A 19,528-nucleotide genomic window follows, 5' to 3' on the forward strand; every position below is an offset into this window, starting at 1 on the left:
CAGTCCTGCAGCGAAGGGAATACGCTCCGGTGAGGAGGAGTAAGGGAGAAACTTGGCAGAGCCATCTTTTGGGGGGACCAGCAGGAACAATCCGACTGGATTGTAAAGAGTGCTTGGCTCACTAAAGGTGTCCATTAGTGTCGTGAGGAGGGGCTGGGTGATGTGAGTGAACACACGAGAGTGAGAACAGTAGCACAGAGGCCACACACTTTGCTCTCTGGACTCTGAAGCATCATCATAAGTAAAACTGGTGTGTACTCACACTTCTCAGCGTCCCTCCAGCCCCTTTCCGCCCGGAAAACACGGCATTCCGGTGTGTCCCCTAACTATTTCCCCCAAATAGTGAGTATTCGAACACTTAAAGGGTTATGAAAATTACACCAGGCATGCAGGGCATGTGATTGTCTTTAATTCCTGAGGTTGCTTAGTGGATTAAGAAAACAAAGTCGCAGCCAAGTTCCTTTTGTGGGGGGTAGGGTGGGAATTGGGAGAAGAATGTTTTAAAGTGGAAGGTATCCCAGAACCTGTTAAGGTGGCATTATGCTGCTGCTTCATCTAAACCCTAATGATTGTTTATAGAAATTACAGAAGCCCGTGATAAGATCACACTGACAGATGAGGATAAGTACTTTCAAAGATGGGTTTTGTGCACAGCTCAACTGTTCCCCGCGCCCCCTGCTCACTGTTAGGAGCCCAGGGACCCTGTCAGATTGTGAGGCCAGGCAAGAGGAACCTGTGCAATCTTGCATAAAACTCAATTACTGCTGCTAAGTAGTTGCTGTCAGCTCTTAATAAAGTCCTCTCGCTACGAACGCTAAGACATTTTATTCTCTCCCTGTCCTACTGGGAGGTGTAAATATATAATTAAGTTTGGATGTAATTAATCACTTTCCAGTTGTTTGTCCCAGGCTTTCAAGTAGAAACCACCTCAAATCCTATTTTGATTAAAAATCATGGACAGCTCATGTTTCCTAGGATGCCGGGTGTAGGTGAGGTTACGAGTTACCCAGTCCACAACTGTTTACCGTGAGGACATATTTATCGGAATTAAAGTCCTCATCTGTAGATTTTGCTGTCTGGGTTGCCAGTGGTTATGCTTCTGTCCGCTGTTCCGTGGCTTGACTGTGGGTTCAGTTTTGCTTCCCCTCACACTTTGCTTTTAAAGGACTCGCTGGACACCATGGATGATGCATTTGGGATGTTGTTGATCCCGTAGGTTTTGTGGTAGTGGGTACGTTGATCCTATTCAGGCTTGGTCTCAGGCTTTGTTAGGTGGATCTGTTTCTGTTTCGCCCTTAGTGCTGGGATATGCCCATGTTTCCAAGATGCGACCCTTTGAGACCAAGCCTGGGCTGTGTTTCTCCAGCCACTCTGCTCTGGCGAGGCTTGAATTCTGAGGAGGAACGGCTCGCCCAGTTTTTGCAGCCATCCAGCTCTCTTGTGTCTTGTATTCTCATCTTCCTTCTGTACAGTCAGAAACCATGGAAGGATTTGCACAGCTTTGTTCAGACTTTGACCTCCACCTCCCAGGAGTCCGTCTTTTCCAGGGTTTGCCTTTGCAGGAGTCCATCTCTTCCAGAATTTTGCCTTTGCAGGTGCCCATCTTTTCCAGGGTTTGCCTTTGGAGGAGTCCATCTTTGCCAGGGTTTGCCTTTGGAGGAGTCCATCTTTGCCAGGGTTTTACCTCCATGGCTCTGATGCCCCCCCCCCCCCCCACTGGAAAGAAATTCACTGCCTGCTTGCTTTTTTTTGTAGTGCTACCTGAACTGGCAAGAAGCTTGCTTCCTTCCCCTCGCAAGGTCTACTTCCCTTGTTGTTTTTTTCTAGAGCCTTTCCTAGGTCATCTCTAATTGTAATGGACAGGATAGTTCCTCTGATGTGATTACTGCTGTTATTCCTAAGAATGCAAATTGGAGTTGTAAAGGGCCCTTCATCATCCCCTGTCTTGGAGGAAGGTGCCTAGCACAGTGTTGTAGAAAGGAGGAAACCTCACATGTAAAGCCACACAGTTGCAGACATTCTGTGCATGGGTGCTTTCTCCTGGGAACCTCTAGTCTGTATCTAAAAATTACATTTTAAAGTTCATTGTGATGGATACAAAATGTTATAAAATACAAGCTTGTGTCACATTTTATCCAAACCTTGTCTGCTCGCTGTAATAAACATTAGCAACTAAGTATATTCTTTGCCAGGATTAGAGTAATGTTGGTGGTCCAGGCATCTGAAATCCATCCAAGAAAGCTGGGCCGGTTGCCTTCATTGTCCTCTTAACAAATTTAGGTATCATAGTGGAGATCAGAGGCACTGGACTCCCTCAGAACTTGGTTCATGATGGAGGCTGTATCCCCAGAGCTTGCCGCCTGTTCAGTGGCCGTGGTCTCCGAAGGGTGGGTTCTGAAGTGCTAGCTGAGTCAGCATTGGTCCCTTTCATCACCCTCCTTAGTGCCTTCGCTGCTGTGAAGGGGAGCTGGAGATCAGAGCCAGGGAACAGGACTGTCCACTGGCCAGCCGTTGGCTTGCTTTCCTGCCAAGTGGGCCCTGCCAGCCTGGTTCCTTCACGCTGGTTGCCCTAGTTAGCAGAGCATCGTGTATGTATACGTTCTCTGGAAGGTGGTAGCAGAGCCAGCCATACCTCTGTACGCTTTTCATTTCTTCTACAGCCTCTTTCAATCTTTAAAACCTTAAATGAAGAGTGGTGTCCTTGGCTTATGAAAATCCTTTCACAGGGCAGGTTTTTTGTTTTGTTTTTTTCTTTTTCTCAGTGTGGTACTTAGGAATGATTAACTCAAGAGTTACTTATTGTTGGAGCTGCAGAGATGGCTCAGTGGTTAAGAACACTTGCTGCCCTTGCAGAGGACCCAGGTTTGGTTCCCAGCACCCACATGGTGGCTCACAACCATCTGTGACCCCAGTTCTAGGGGATCTGAAGCCTTTTCTGGCCTCTGAGGCCACCAGGCATGCAGCTGGTGCACAGACATGCATAGAGGCAACACACCCATACACATAAAGTAAAAATAAACAAATCTTTAAGAAAGAGGGACTTACTGCAATCTGCTTGTGCATACCATAGGTAGCACAACATAACCACTCAAGTCTGCAGTAGTAGCTGCAATTAATTGATACTGTTCCATTACTTCATACTTCTTTGGAAAGTCCTCCAGCTGTTACCAGTCACTGGGCTGGATGACTTAAAGCAGTTGCGAGTGAGCCCGACAAGGCTGTTGTAAAGTCAAGGGAATAACTAATTGCACTGTGGGCTGTTCAGAGCCCAGCAGTGACCAGCAGAGCTGGGGCTGGGCTGAGAGGAGTGAGGTACAGCCTCAGATGTGGAATTTAGAGCACTGTCTGGAAACTCAGTCGTCAAGATCCATGATGCCTTGATGTCCTGTTTCAGAGTATCAAAATGAATGCAAAATGGTGAAAAATCTCAAAATTCTAAGTCAAGAGATTAGCAATGCTGATTATTACGTTTGCCTCAGGCTCCAGTGTGGTTCAGCCTGGCACTTGTGAGTGGATTAAGTCTTGGAAGAGTCCTCCCTGGTAACATGCTGTGAACATAGATTTCTGTGCCAGATAGACTCAAGTTTGAGCCTACTTCCTGCTAGCAATCAGATCTTTGGCAATGCAGTGACTACAGTGATAGCCGACTCTTGTTCTAGACCAGGTTCTGACCTCAGTTAAACGGTTTATGTGAAATACATAATGTATTTGCTTTATCAGTCAGTATGTGGACACTCAGTTTAAATAATTTGCCCAAGATCTTAAAACTTTTTTCTTAAATACTGACTCAAGATGAGCTCTTGGAAAATGTGCTGCCATTTTGTGACTCAGTTTACCTATCAATAAAATGGAGCAAGTTGCATATTAAAGTGAAAGATCAAACAAGACCTCCCAGAAAGGAAATGAAAAACATTTGAAGGTATGTGACTACTAGAAATGAATTAAAACTCATTTATTTACTTATTTTTATGTGTGGGCACATGTGTGCCATGTCAGGCAGAGGACAGCTTGGAGAAGTCAGTTCTCTCCCATCATGTGGATTCTAGGGCTTGAACTCAGATGGCCAGGCTTGGCAGCAAGTAACTTTGCCTGCTGTGCCTTCTTGCTGGCTCCTTAGCTTTTGAAAGTTGAAACAGTGGTATTAGGTCGGCCTTGGGCATCTCAACCATGTACTACTGGCTTATAGCTACCCGAGGTTACATGGGTCAGCCTTGGCTAAAGCCTTTCTGCCATTATGTAGATGGAATGTAAGAAGGCAGTGAAATGGGGGATGGGAAAAGAGTGTTTGTGAATGTGCTTTTCAGCAGAGAAAATTAGAACCTGAAGCCTCCCCATGTCCTAATTTTATGCAGCTGTGACACTAGGCTTCTGAGCCATTGCCGCCAGCGCAGAATCACTTGGTGTCGGCGTAGTGACTTCCCCATGTGCGTGTGCCCATCGAGGCTTTACCTGGTCTCCTAGTGCCATTCCGGATTGAGTCTCAGTCACACAGCCCTTTCAGATTCCTTCCCTCTGTGTGTGTGTCTGAAGAGTCTTCCATAGGGGAGTCGTGACCACCAGTTTCTTATCAGTGCATGGTAACAGAGTCCCCATGCTCTTTCCAACTCCTCTTCATGCTTTAGGCTGGCACCGTAAATGTCGTGTTGTTTGACGAAGTAGAAGGCCATTCGTAGGCTCGCCTGAATCCCTCTGCCTGTCTTGGATAGCTGCCAGTAAATTAAATCAATTAATTTTGGCTGACAAAGCTGGCATTAAGAGATTGGAGTTGAGCTCAGCTTCTCTGAACACAGTCTCCAGGTTAACCCTAATCCTATGTGAAGTTGCTCATTGTTCACTCGTAGCTTGTCAGCACCATCGTTTCGTGTAGGAATTCTTTCCCTCCCCACTTGCCTTTCCCTGGAAGCAGAATGAGAAATATTTCTCTTTCTAGAGAAGCTTAATTAAATTCTTCATTTTAGTTTTGCCTATATCTGCCCTTAATCAAAATTCAATGAAAATATAATTATGTAGAGGTTTCCAAGCTTACTTTGATAAATTAGCAGAAATGTGCAGGCACGGTGGAGCCTTTTCCTCAGTGCTCAGGAGTTGGAATCCCCAGAAATCAAGCTGGGTGTCTCATTGCCCCCTTGTTACACGCATGCATCTCCATGTATGAGTGTGTGTGCATACGCACATGTATGAGGAGAATGTATTTTTTTGCATATTTGTATATTTGAGTTCTGTTTCACATCCATCTCAATGCAAAGTAAATTGAAATTTCTCTTCAGTTTCCCTATATTTTCTAGATCTTATTTATTCACTGTTAGTGACCTTCCTGAAGATGCAGTCATCTAGGTCCAAGGTCCTCGGATGGGAACATCAGGCTTCCCCTTCTGATGCAGTACTTCTGTTTAATATGCTCCTCTCAGAAACAGACCACACGGTTTTTATGAAAAGGACTTTAGGGGAGGGGAGAGAAGGCCAGGGGGGGCAGTGGTGATGGGCGGCATTGCTCAGTGAATACAGCATCACAACTTTCCAGCCCATCTCCCCTCCTGTGTGGAGAGAGAGTTCGTGAGAGCATAGTCTGGCTTGGAATCTAAGTGGTACACGAATCCCTTAAGTTCCATCTCCTGTCCCACAGAGGTGGTTCCTCTGCCTCTCTGTCCATGCTTCTCAGCATCTCTGTCTCCCCTGTGGGGTAGCAAGGGTTCAGAGGACTGCCAGCAGACATGCCCTGGGGTAGATCCCGTGGAGATCTCTTAGGCCTGCTGTGCTGGGTCTTGTGGATAGACCAGACAGCCCAACTTTGCCTCATCTGGGCTGCTGTTTTTCTGTCTGAATTCTCGTTCATGTAACGTTTTACCCAAAGCATGTGCGGATCAGTCCGGTTTCTAGCGACAGCTCAGTGGTTTGGACAAACACTCCTTTAGCACATGTTATCTCGAATGTGTGGAGATGGAATGAATGCCTAGCGTGAGAAGCTGGGGAAAGGGCCCAGGCACGGGAAGAGAAGGCAGCTGGCAGCCATTACTTTTCTTCCCTTGGACTTTCTGGCTTTGTGTTGACTCATCGCGTTGCCAGACAGAATAGCCAGGTAGGCTTGTGGCCACATTATGCAAGAAACTCTGAGTCCAAGAATCTCACAAGCCAAGAAAAAGAATGGGTTTGGATAGAGGGAGCGACACAAAACCAGAGACAAGGACGGTGGGCGTTTTCCACAGGATGGTGGTCATCCTTTTAGCTGAGAATCCACGTATCTCACAGTCATACCTCTTCTGTCCAGCACCCCACTGGCCAGGTTCGGTTCATTTTAGGGATCCGAGTAAGCGGGTATCTGTTAGCCAAATCTTTGGTTACCCCAAATTAGCTCATGTTCTTTACTGCCTGTTTCCTCTAATTATATAGTACACATCCAAACCCTCAATTATCCAGAATAAACCAGGGTGCCTGCTCCTCCGTGTGGAAAACATTTGACAGTGGTTATGATTTCCTTGCCTAGACCTTGGCAATGCGTTAGTCATGTGACCTCCTGGCCCTTTAAGGTTTTGAAACCCTGGTTCTTGTGCAAGTCAGACTCATCTCCTTGAGGAATTTCTTCACTGGGCGGCCTGCCCTTTTGAAACCTTAGTCATTCTGAGCGCTACCCAAGGAGCCTCCTTGACTTTAATTTTTCTGCCATGGTCCTATTTGTATATCATATTTGTGGTGTCTGACTCTCAGTCTCATATTGCTGAAACTCATGCCTATGAATGTCTCGGTCACTCTTTAAAAACGGACAACACTTGATTACTAATGAGAAAGTGACTCATTTCCTTCCAGGCCAAGGCTGGCACTGGTGGTCAGAGTTCATAGATGTCTCCACCGCACAGCTCGGTGATGAGATTTACATATTCCATCTAAGTTGTTGTTTTGTTTTTGAGGCAGGGTCTCTCTCTCTACATAGCCTTGGCTGTCTTGGAACTCAGAGATCCACCTACTTCTGCCTCCCTGGGATTGAAGGCATGCGCCACCACACCTGGCCCCTTCTAAATTTTCTAGGAGTTAATGACAGTGTCATGAACTGGGGGAGTGGGCCAGGAGAGGCCTTGATACTGAGTCATGCGGATGCCTGAAAATAAGTTCTGGAGCAAGGTCCTACACAAATTTACCTAATGGTTGATTCCCCATGAGGTTAAACACAGTATTCTCTTCCCATACCACTGTCTCTCATACACACCTCAGTCACTTAAATGCCCTGTGTAACTTACCTGTAAGGCTGTACCTGAAATGTCTACCATCATCTGTACTGAAGAAAGCAGTCTACTGCACTAGCCTGGGGTTTCAGGGAAGACGCTTAAGGCCTAGAAAGGGACAGAGGTCCTTTGGGCTCTGGAGTTCTTCCTGGTGCCCATAGAGTTTGAATACATTGTTAGTTCTCTTTTGCTTGGTCCTGGCCTCCTTCTGTGTCCTGTGAGGACTTAGCTCAGAGTGAGACCTGAGCAACAGGTTCATTACGTAAGCATGCAGGGCCCATTGGGGGACAGTTAGGTACTGTGAAGGGTGTGAAAAAGAGGGACATGGCCCTAATTCTTGCCCAGGGAGTAGGGTTTGGAGTACTGTAGTGGCCTTGTCATAGCAGGGCAGTAGCCAAGACCGACACACCACTCCCCGCCATGCTGACACAGCCGGCCGCATCCTTACATCCGGGGGTAAAATGCTGAAGGAGTTGATGTCAGTACTGAGGTCATCACGCTCAGGAGAAGGTTCAAGTGACCTTGGGGTGCACCGACTTTCCCGCTCACTGTATTTGATAGGTGGCGACCTGAGGCAGAATACAGCTGAGGGAATCACTCCATACTACAGGCCTGACTAGAATATAGACAGGCTTGAGCTGTTTCTCCTGACCCCACTAGGCAAACTGCTTCACCAACCTGTTCTTTTTCTTCATGGTAGCAACCCTTTAAGAACTGATGTGCAGCCGCAGCCGGGCGGTGGTGGCGCACGCCTTTAATCCCAGCACTCGGGAGGCAGAGCCAGGCGGATCTCTGTGAGTTCGAGGCCAGCCTGGGCTACCAAGTGAGTTCCAGGAAAGGCGCAAAGCTACACAGAGAAACCCTGTCTCGAAAAACCAAAAAAAAAAAAAAAAAAAAAAAAAAAAAAAAAAAAAAGAACTGATGTGGGCAGACATTGCATTATCATGAAAAGCAGAACTTAAAAACAAACAAAAATTAGGGTTTTTGTGGAGCAGTTTAGAAGAGTAAGAACGTCAACTCTAGCACATTTTAATTTTTTAAAGTTTGGTGTATCCAAACAGTGTGGAGATCATGTGTAGTTCTTTGTGAAGTGAGTGTCCTGTAGCTCCAAGGGCTGTGAACATAACTTAGGGAACCATGGAACTTTAAAAAGACTATTGTAGATGGTTTGGTCAAGAATCGTATTCTCTAAAAAGATCTCTTAATTTTTTGTTATGTGTCAGGGTATTTTCCCCCATGTGGTTATGTGCTCCACATGCATGCTTGGGGCTGCTGGGAGGCCGGAAGAGGGCATCATGTCCTCTGGAGCCAGAGTTACAGACGTTGTGAGCTGCCATGTGGGTTCTGGGAACTGAATTCTGTCCTCTGCAAGAGCAGCTAGTGCTTGTCACTGTTGACCAGAACCAGGTACCTTATTTTAAAGCAAAGGAAGGCTGAGGATCCAAGGTGTGAAGTGATTTGTTCAGGATTACATGTCTACCTGCAGAGCCGGGCGGCTCTAGAGGAAAGGGCCGTGCGCAGCAGCTTTGCCAGAGAGATCTGTGGCCGTCTAGAAGCCCAAGGCAGGACATTTAAAAATCTATTCATTCAGATAGAAAGGACAAACTCCTAATTGTTAGACACACAGTTATGTACATTGACACACATATATCCGTATGTATGGAAGACCTGGATTGTGTGTGTATACGTGCACGAATTTGTGCACACACCTGCCCTCACTGTCTCTCCTAGGACCATCTTGATGCTGCTGGCCAGGGTTTTCAGTTGAGCACTGGAGAGAATATCGGTAGATCTGTAGTGGCCTGCTCTGGCTCGGCCTAGTCACAGAAGCACCTTTCCAGAGACGGTGTGGGACACGAGTTGTAGCGTGTTGGGATTTCTGCCGTAGATGGGCCTTGTTTACACTTGGGGAATTACGTTCGCGCTCTGTGGTGAAGCACAGATTCAGCCTGGGTGCTCCGGCTTTTGGGGTCTGCTGGGCCTGCTCCCACCATCCCTGGAAATGTTTTCTCACATGCTTTTGCCTTTGCTTTGGGTAAACTTGAGTGGTGCTTTCAGCAGATTTGGTGGGTGTTTGGTTTCTGTAGTATGAAAGACCACAGACCACTTAAAATCTCAGGTCTTTTTTACTCACAAGAATACACATCCCCATTCGGCCACGGTCCTATTTTTAAGAGAAGTAGTGGAAGATAGATGCCACATTAGGGTTAGGCACCATAATTATTTTGTAGGTGTTCATTATTTTTATTTTCTTAGGTATTTCCTTTTTTTGGTGTTGGCATCCAATCTGGAGTCTTGCCCTTGTCAAGTGCTCTACCCCTGAGCTACACTCCGGCCTTCATCTTTGGTTTTATTATGCAGAGGATGTGGCACCCGACAGCGGTACTCCTCAGGCCATTGGGCTATCTTTCAGAAATTAAACCTACTTCATAATAACTGCTTCTAAACTAGCCTGGTTTCTACAGCCCTGTTCTATTCTTCACCTTCTCCTCCTTTTGCTATGGTCTTGGGAGTTAAATCCAGGGCCTCACACACAGGAATCAACTCTACCAACTGAGTTTATCTCTAGCAGAAATGGCCTTATTTGTAGAAACCAAGAGTTAACCTAAACTGTAAGCCTTTTTGCCTTTATGATGTCAATGCCGTCTTGCCCTCAGAGCAAACGTCAGCCGACTTCCTTAAAGTGCTAGATAGCACATGTTTTAGGTCAAAAGTCAGGCTGACACTTCTGTGTCACTTTAAATGGCCATTTAAAATGCCACCAACGATCAGACGGTAGATTTCCCCTGAGGACAGGTGTGTGCCAATCCCCCTTAGGGCATAAGAGCCATTCTTAAGCTTCCCATTTCCCCAAGAAAAGTGGCAGATGCCGGAAGTGCCGCTGTTTCTGATGTTTGGCTGTTGTTCTAATGTGCAGGTGAAATTCTTGGAGCAGATGAGCTGAGGTTACAGCAGTGAATCACACTTGACCCCTCTGGTGCCAGCTTTTGGTTGGTGCCCGTTTTCTAGCTCGATGGTCTGTGCTGGGTTATGGCCAGGGTCAAAGCAGAGACACTAATAAAATAGTGAGGGACATAATTCAAAGAAATGAAAACCATACACTTTTCTTTGGCAAATAATTGTTCCCATTACCATCAAAGTAACCAATGTCAGTGGATGTAAACACCACAAAAATTACCCTTTGTGTGGATGGCTGTTGTGACAGGGATGATTTTAGTAATCATATTTGCTCTTAATAGGGTCTTGAGATGCTTAGAGGTAAGCCAGGACCAGCTTACTGGTTGGTGCTTGCTTTGGGCACAGTGATGCAGTGTGAGCCTCTCACACAGGTACTGCTGGTATCGGCTGTATGTGAACGTGGGGTTCGTGTGCAGCAGATAGACACATCTCCCTACGAGTGCTGGGCAACTTCGTATTTTTTGAGGAAAGTATGATTTAAAGAAATCTACTCCATATGGGGTTGGATGGCTTTGACTAGTCTTGGGTGTATGAGGGTTAAGGTACTCTGTGTATCAAGAATTTTAATTAGTTTAAAAATCCTTTCGGTAACTAGCTCAACCTTGTGGCTCCCAAACTTTGAGTGTAATTGAAGTCTAGAGTCTTTAAGCTGTAAAGGTTCTGTGGACCCTTGCATTTTGCCCTTTGGCATCTGTTAAGAATGTGAACACTGAACAGCTGAATGACTTCCATATGCTGGTCCCTGTGCTTGGCACATGGGGTAATAGCAGAGAATACTTCTTGTCTATTAGGGAAGGTAAATAATTATAGTAAAGTTTAATGCCATATGTCAGATTTATGGGAAGATCAAGTTGGGGATGTCCCTCCCCACCCTCCCCTCTCCCCTTTCTTCCCCTTCCTGTAGCATCTCCTCCTCCCTTCTCCTCTTCCTCTTTTTCTTCTTTTGGGGAGTAGGGACAGGGTCTTATTGCCTAAGCCTCCCAAATGCAATTAAAGGCAGCACAGGCCACCCTGCCTCGCAGGAAATAACATTTAAGCAGGGACTTGAAGCAATTTTAGGGCATGGCTGCCATGAGTGTGGAGATAATGGTGCTCTGTGGATGGTGTATGCACAGGTCTGGGAGGAGCGGTGGACTGTAGCACGCTCTTTGAGCTGCAAGAAGGAAGTACAGTGTGTGAAGAGAGGCTATCTTGAGGCAGTTGTTTGAAGACAATGCACCAGGAGTTCTGGAATGTTCCAAGAGGTTGGGAACCGTGTACAGCCTTGGAGGCTTGCATAGCCCAGCAAGTCTGGCCCCATCAGCCCTAATACAAAAATCACCCAAATAGACTGTTATGTTAATCATAACGGCAACTTGGATACATTCAAGTGTGAATGAGATACGACTTAGTGGTGTAGAATGCTGTGTCAGGATCACAGACCCTCGCATGCTTCTGCAGCCCAGAACTCAGAGCAGCCCTCTTCTCTCATTGTCTGTTATGGTGAAGGGTGCTTTCTGTAAACTCATGACTAGAGTGTGCCTGCCGGAGTTTAATCACACACGGCTCTTTTCTCAGGGTCCAGGGTGTACGGCAAAGGACTGGTTTGCGCAGGAAGACGAAGGAAAAGCCTCCTTTCGTTAGTTACGGCAGCGACACAAACCTCAGCCCTGTCTCAGTGTCCCCATCCCATGTTGCAGAAGGCTGTTGAGGTGACCGCCCAGCTCAGCCTCAGAGCTCCGCTGAATGAGCGTAGACTGTCAGCGGGACGAGAAGGGCACTCACAGAGCTCCTACCTAAATAAAGCATGGCTTCCCATTGCCCGGGCTCCCGATTCACTCTGACGAAGCGTCGCAGTGCTGTGCATGAACAGCTCCGAGGCCCTTCCACTTCAGCCTCTTCAGTGTGGATTTATTAGAATCCGCGTGTTTACTGCTTTACTCAGATGAGGGGGTGGAAAAACCTGAACACGTGTGAACCAAGCGAGGTGGGACTCCAGAAGTCAGTCCCCAGCCTCCCAGCTCCCCTTGCCGTTTTTTTTTCCTGTGGGAAACTTTTTAATTTGGAAGCATTCAGCTAATGTGGGAATCAAGATTAACATTTTCTGAAATACTTGTACAAGAAAGGCAGAAATGTGCTGTCCAGGAAGCAGATTTACATAGTGGAAAATGCCTGCCCCACAGTGCTTGGTCGGCTTTGTGTATTAGATGTGATATTCTCTCTCTCTCTCTCTCTCTCTCTCTCTCTCTCTCTCTCTCTCTCTCTCTCTCTCTCTCTCTGTGTGTGTGTGTGTGTGTGTGTGTGTGTGTGTGTAGGGTTGATTATATGCTCGTCTTTGTTTTCTTTCCATCAAACTAGGAAGGCCCTAGAAAGCATGTTTTACCACAAACAGTCTGTTTGGGGCTCCAGTCTCTCACCAGTACTCCCCCTTCCTACTGAGTAAGGTATATTGTTTCCTTTCCTTTTTCTTCATTTCCCTTTCTTTTTTGGGAGTAGCAGCAAGGGATGAGTGGGAGTGGGGATGGCGGGAAGAAATGAACATGATAGGTGACTTCCATTTTCTCCTTTTCTTTCTTTCTTTTTAACCAGGAAGTTAAGTGTAAGCTTTAAAAAAAAAAAAGTCAGCACGGAGCACAACCCAGTTAGTTACCTTTGCACAGAGTCACAGAATGAGAGGTTGATGATCTAGTGAGACATGGGCCCAAGTTCTTGAAATGAGGGACACATTGAGGCTACCCAGTGGCCTGGGCTCTTGATGTAGCTGAGACATAGACTGGAGTCTGTGTGCTCTGGGGGCACCTACATGTTTTCAGCCTGGCTTTGGGAATTGAAAGTTAAATAGAACTTTCACTGGCTACTGCCAGCTTCGGCTGTTAGCAATTACTTTTTATCTATTTGAACAGGGGGAACGGGAACAGGGTAGGGGCGGGGGGCGGGGGGTGGTGGCAGGAAACCTGGCTGGCACCATGGTCACAGGAAAGAACAGACTGATTGGGGGCCCTTCAGACCATAGACCTTTGTTACTGGCCGATGCTTAATTTGGTTTGTGGGTTCTGTTAGCCCCTCCCCTCGCCCCCCAACTACCTTAACGACAGTTCCCCCTCCTGAGCTGAGCGGAGGCAGGCCCCGCCACTGCAGAGTGGAAGCCTGAGAGGCCCAGAGCTAGAAGAAAGTGGGTTGAAAGCCGAGTTCTGTTTAAAGAATTTTCTGCTGGAAAGCAGCCCAGAGGGAGTCAAGAGGAGCTTTAATGAGGACCAGCTGCACTGTGATGCAGCTCACAGGAGACATTCCCCCCCCCCCCCAGTCCACATTCTGGGCAGTTTTTGAAAACTCATGATTTTGAAATTGCTGTGGTGTGAAGCACGCCCCTCTTTCTTGTGTGTGGTGCGCGTTTCGCTTTGTTGTAGCTTTTAATGACCAAATCCTCCTCCCCCAAAATAAAATAAAGCTCCTCAAAACAAAAGCACAAAGAGCTGCAGAAAAGCCTGGCTACAATTCGGGCTCACCCCGCTGCTGGAACATTTGGTGGGGAAACGGGGTGAGCAAACCCTGGTGTTTGGTTGGAAGAGAGGTGTATCTCCTCCTCAGGCTCCAGTCATTTTGGAGCTGACAAAGCTGCTCCTTGCTTTGACTTTTCTCTGGACGGGTGGCTGTTGACGTAGGAAATGTTAAAGGGACATGTTCCTGCCCTGTATGACTGGAGAGACCACCTGAGCTGCAGCCATTGCAGATGGATGGGCATCGCCATTCCTGTCCCTGTTCCGTGCTAAGAGTCCAGGCTGCTATGCCTGTGAGAGGCAGGGTCTGGCTGGCTGTTTCAGCAGGGCGCTGTAAAGGTGTCCATTTATCTTTCGGATGGAATCTTTCCTACTGCTTTTCTCCCTGCCCTCCCCTCCCCTCCGCCATTCACCCTATACTACCATGTGTGTGAGGTGTGATGAGTAGAGTCTTCCATGTCATTAACAGCGGACTTTTAAGGAGCAGGTAGCAGACGTAGCTGTGTGGACCAGGCAGCAATCATCTGCATTGTGTCTGTGGATTTGCCTGTTGTGTGCATCTCAGAAGAACAGAATCACACCTGTGGCTGTTTGGGTCTGGCTCTTTTACTTAGCATAGCATTTCCAAGGCTCATGGGCAGAAGGAGGATACGAAGGGACGGGAAATGAATGGGATGGAGATGCATGATGTAAAAGACACAAAGGATAAATAAAAAGAAAGTTAAAAAAAAATATTTCCAAGGCTCACCTATGTTGTAGCATGCGTCAGGACTCCATTCCTTTACATGGACAAATAATATTTTATTGCATGAGTATAATACATTTTATTTCTCTGCCCATCAGATGATGGGTATTTGGGATGTTTCTACCTTCAGCTTTCTGAATCGTGCTGGTATGAACAGATGAACATATTTTTATATGAATGATGCTGGTATGAACATATGCTTTCAGTTACGGTACATGTGTGTGAGTGTGGTATTGTGTATGTGTGTGTATGTGGTATGTGTGTGGTATATATGTGTGAGTGTGTGGGATGTGTGTATATGTGTGCATGCGCGCACGCGTGCGCGTGTGTGTATTTGTGTGTGTATGATATGTATTGTGTGGTAAAGTATTTGTGAGGATGGGTATGTGTGTTGTGTGTGTGTGTGTAAGCATTTTAAAGAAAGATATATAATCTCATAATGGAAAGATGATTGAGGCAGCAAGCCAGTAATTTTACTTAACAAATATATAGATAGCAGTTACCATTTGTTGCATGGTGTTCTTGGTGCTGTGATGATGTAAAGACCCTGTGAAGGCAGGCACTTGTATTGAACCGGTCTTACAGCCGAGAGGGCTCCTGCTCTGCCTGGGAATGCATGGGGCCCGCATGCTGAAGCAGCGCTCAGTGCGGCGGCGGGCTGGTGCTGGAGCGTAGGCTTAGCAGTGGGAGCGGCGCTAAAGGAATCCTTTCTGACGGCCGACGTCTCCTGCTGTAGCTACATGTGGTGTTGGACCAGAGACTGACCGTTGGGTCTTAGGGAGATTTTAGAACTGCTTATGCCATTCGGTAGACATTACCTTACGGTGCTTTAAGCTCCTGTTATTCAAGGATGCACAGAGCTGGGGAAACAGCCAGCAACAAGATGTCTGGCCTGAGGCTTTAAAGATGATCAGAACTACTATCAAGAAGGAAACTGTGAACATGAATGATAAGCATTGCAGGAATTCAGTTAACAAGACTTGTCAGAACATGGTAATTAATTATGTATAACTTAAAGGTATTAAGTAAAGGTGACTTCAGATTATGAATAGGATCCTTAAGAAACTGGAAGTGTGGAGTTGGGGTTTAGCTCAGTGGTAGAGCGCTTGCCTAGCAAGCACAAGGCCCTGGGTTCGGTCCTCAGCTCCAGAAAAAAGAAAAAGAAAAACAAAACAAAACAAAAGAAACTGGAAGTGTTAAAAGTTTTATGGGAAAATGATCCCTGGTGTTTCTTTTTAAGCAAAACATATTGAGGTAGGTAAATGGCTTAGAAACCTGATCTGGTAGCATAGAGTGGTGTCTTTTGGAGTCTGTTATGTTTAGGTCATTGTAACAATGACAGACACCAAATGCAGGTGGCAGAGAAGAGCAGTGCAGCCAGAATTGAATGAAAGTGGCCATAATGGAGGCGGGAGAGGTAGACTAGCTTCGCCAGGCTTTGTGAGAGCCAGGTCACATGCTCAGTGCAGGAAAGTGGCCAGCAGAGCCTCCAGTGGGAATGGGGCTTCCTTAGGGTGAAAGGTAAAATCCTTGAATAAGCTGGGGCTGCTTCCCACCTTAGGGTTTTTGTGCTCTGTGTCCCTCTTCTTGCAAACCTCCCCTCAGTAAAAATGGCTCTCTTTCCCCAGCCCATGCCTCCTCCTCCCCCAACTCCATTCCTCCTTTAAAAACTTTTTAAAAGGATTTATTTGCTTTTATTTTATATATATGAATGTTTGCGTGTGTGTGTGTGTGTGTGTGTGTGTGCGCGCGCGCGCGCGCACGTGTGTATGAGCGCGTGCATGCATGTGTGTGTGTCTGCATGTGTGTGTGTGCGCGCGTGCACGCATCATGTGCATGCCTGGTGCCCATGGAGGTCAGAAGAGGGTGTTGTGTCCTTGAACCTGGAGTACAGTGATTATGAACCACCATGTGGGTACTTGGACAGAACCCAGGTCCTCTGAAGAGCAGCCTGTGCTCTTGACTGCCGAGCCATCTCTTCAACCCCTCCGTTCCGTCCTGTTTTGTGTTTTCTTCTGCTTAATGTATTTTTTTTTTAACTTTCTTTGTTTTTGTTGCCTGCTGAAATTTACATTCCCGAGCTCAGAGGTTTTCCTTACTCAGTTGTCCCTGGATATCAGTTGGGGATTGATTCTGGGAACCCCACGGAGCCTTTATATAAAGTCATGTGGTATTTTTTGCAACCTGTGCGTATTCTCCCACACTAAGCCACCTGCACATTACCTTTAATGCTTAGTATAATGTTAGTGCACTGTAAAGATCTGTCGTGATGTCTATCTAGAGAATGGCAAAGCCGCTGAACATGGCCAGTGTAGACACCATCCTGCCCCTACCCGGACATTTTTGACCGCTGGCTGGTTGAGTCCTCGAATGCTGAACCTGTGTGTATCCATGACTACTAGAAAAATGCTTGGCGCATAGTCAGCATTTGCTAAGTGTTTGCCCTCACAGTTAATGAATGAGTTTAATATTTTTTGTGGAAACTAGTAGAATATTCTTCATCATCATTAATGTCATGATTAATAAGCATATTGGATGCTATTAATAGGCTCCATGTCTTCTCCACTAGAGAGTTGGCAAACTTCTGCAAAGTTCCAGGGACTGAATACTTTTGTGGGCCATGTGGTCTTCCTGCAGCTATTCCGTTCTGTTGTGGCAGCCATGGCCATCTGCAAGTGAGCAAGCATGGCTGTGCTCCAATGTGCCTATTTATGGATGCGGAAATTTGAATTTATGTATCTTCCAAGTGCCACAAAACATTATTTTTTAAGTTTTCCAAGCATCTGGAAACGTAAAAGCCATTCATGGTTTAGAGACCATACAGAAATGGGCCATCTCAGACCCCTAACCCATTCCTTGCTCTTCTCCACTGTTTCTGTCTTCTGAAACATGATCTACTTCGTTGAAATTTACTTTCCATCCTGGGTAGGGAACAACCATTTGGATTAAACTCTAGAAATGGAGAATTCAGAAGTGCATCTTTGAGGTCCCCAAACTTGCCTGTTGGTCCATCTTTGTTTTCTTGGGAACCTTGTTTTCATTGTATGTTTATGATGCTGACATTTAAATGGGTTTGCACTTTCTTAGCTGAGGCCACACGGTAGCACTGGGGTGGCGTCACAGTTGGGGAGCAGAGCTGGGCAGAGCCCACCCGGGTGTAGGGGCACGCCATTATTAACAGGGTGCCTGGTTCCCACCCGGGAGGATCAACCAGGCCTAATGCCCAGAGGCCTGTTGCTGTGAGTGGGAGGTGGGAGGCAGTTTCTTAGCATCTTCCACAACACATTTCTTGAATAAGCTGCAAATGCTTTTAATAACCCCTCTCAGGGTTAATTTTAGCTGAGCCACATTGGTGTTCCCTGTGCCTCTATTTAAGAAAAAAGAAACCCAGCAAAGCTCCACATTCTATTGTCAAATCAAGCTGTGATTTGGATAATGCATCATATTTTCCTGAGCCAGCATGGAGAGAAAAATGGTTTTCATTTGCTGAGCATTTTAATACTCCCAATATTTTTTTTCCCACATACTTGAGTTTGCCTGGTTCTCACACAATCCCACAGTGTGAGTAGCCTTCTTAACTATTTAAGATGTCAGAGAAGCAATCAGCCCAAGGTTACAGCACCTGGACTCTTTTTTGAAATGAACTGATTTATCTTTCATTATATATCTGTGTGTATCTGTGTGTGGGTATATGTACGTGAATGCAGGGAAGCCAGAGGCGTCAGATCCTCCTAGAACTGTAGTTACAGGCAGTTGTGAGCTGCCTGAAATGGGTCCTGGGAACCAAACTTGGGGCCTTTGCAAGAGCAGTATACCCTTAACCACTGAGCCGTCTCTCCAGCCCCGGTACCTGGACTCTTGACGAGCCCTCTGCCCTGTTGAGATATACTCAACTGTCCTCAGCCGCTCACTGGTTTCCGTCACTGTGAACTCTGCTCCCTTCCTGTCTAGAGAGTGATGGACTACTGATGAAGACTCTCAAGAATCCTGTCTGCGCCCCGCCCTGCCCCCACACTTCCCATGCACAATTCTGGGAAGGGGTAGGAAGCTGTGGCTGATTACATCACCACACTCTCCCTGTTTACCAGCCGTTTTCTCCACGAGTCATTATAGCTGCTGCGCAGTTCTTCTGAGCATGTTGTCTTAGTTCCCTTACATTTTGCCCTCCTCATTTTCTCAAAAACCTTGAACCCCGAGACCTCACCTGGCCAACCAGTGGCTATGGTTGACAAAAATAGGAAGGAATTCAGCATGGCTTCAGTGCTTCAGGTCACCAGACATGACAGGCGCTGGATGTGAGGGTGAAGGTTCAGTTTGTTTAAAGGTGTTGTCTTTTAGGTAATAGTGGAACATGCTTCTAGATCACTTCCTTGTCCTCCAAAAAGTAAAATGAACAGATCGGACGAGTCAGGTATCTGGGGCTGTAGCCAAACAGCAAACTTGTTAGACGCCAAGTCTTTGTGTTCGCTTCACATGGTTGTTAGTGGTCCCAGTTACACAGCTTTTCCATAGTGAAAGGGAGTCCCTGTCCTTGCCAATGCTGTTTAGAGAACATTGTTATAAGTGATGTGCACAATTTGGGGTGGTTTTGTGTCTTAACTGGTGGTATATAAAATGACTTCTCATGTTCTAACATGGAAAATATGGGAAACAGTTATTTTGAGGCAGGATCTCATATAGTCCCAGCTGGCCGTGATTTCAGTATGTAGCCTAGGATGACCTTGAACCCCTGGCCCTCTTGCTTTTTTTTTTTTTTTTTTTTTTTTTTTTTTTTCTTTTCTTCTCATCTCTGCTGGAATGTAACCCAGAGAGCCATGTGTGGACCCGAGAGAGAATGACTTCCCGTTCCTCATTACTCTGTTGAGAAGGGGCACATAATGGCGTGCATATGTCAAACTGGAAAGTCTAGAGGGTTGCGTCTACTTGTTGTCATGAGGCTGTCTTAATCTGGTCAGCTGCCTCATCAGGATGAGAAAGTTAATGACACAGGAGACAGGTGGGCACAGTGCTCTGTAGAGAGACCAGTGCAGCCTGCGCCTGTGTGGACCCACCTCCGAGGAGGGGTCATGCACCTCGTATGTATTCTGTTACCTGCCAGGATGGAGAAGGGCCTGAGATTAGAATAAATTCTCTGA

At 46.4% G+C, this 19,528-nt stretch overlaps 1 protein-coding gene across 1 annotated transcript in view; it reads left to right on the top strand.

Moving 5' to 3' along the window:
• Notch2 (notch receptor 2) overlaps positions 1-19,528 on the top strand; it is a 142,048-nt gene that overhangs the window by 42,070 nt on the left and 80,450 nt on the right.

This window comes from Peromyscus leucopus, chromosome 6, assembly GCF_004664715.2.
Source record: "Peromyscus leucopus breed LL Stock chromosome 6, UCI_PerLeu_2.1, whole genome shotgun sequence".
Taxonomy (NCBI): Eukaryota; Metazoa; Chordata; class Mammalia; order Rodentia; family Cricetidae; genus Peromyscus; species Peromyscus leucopus.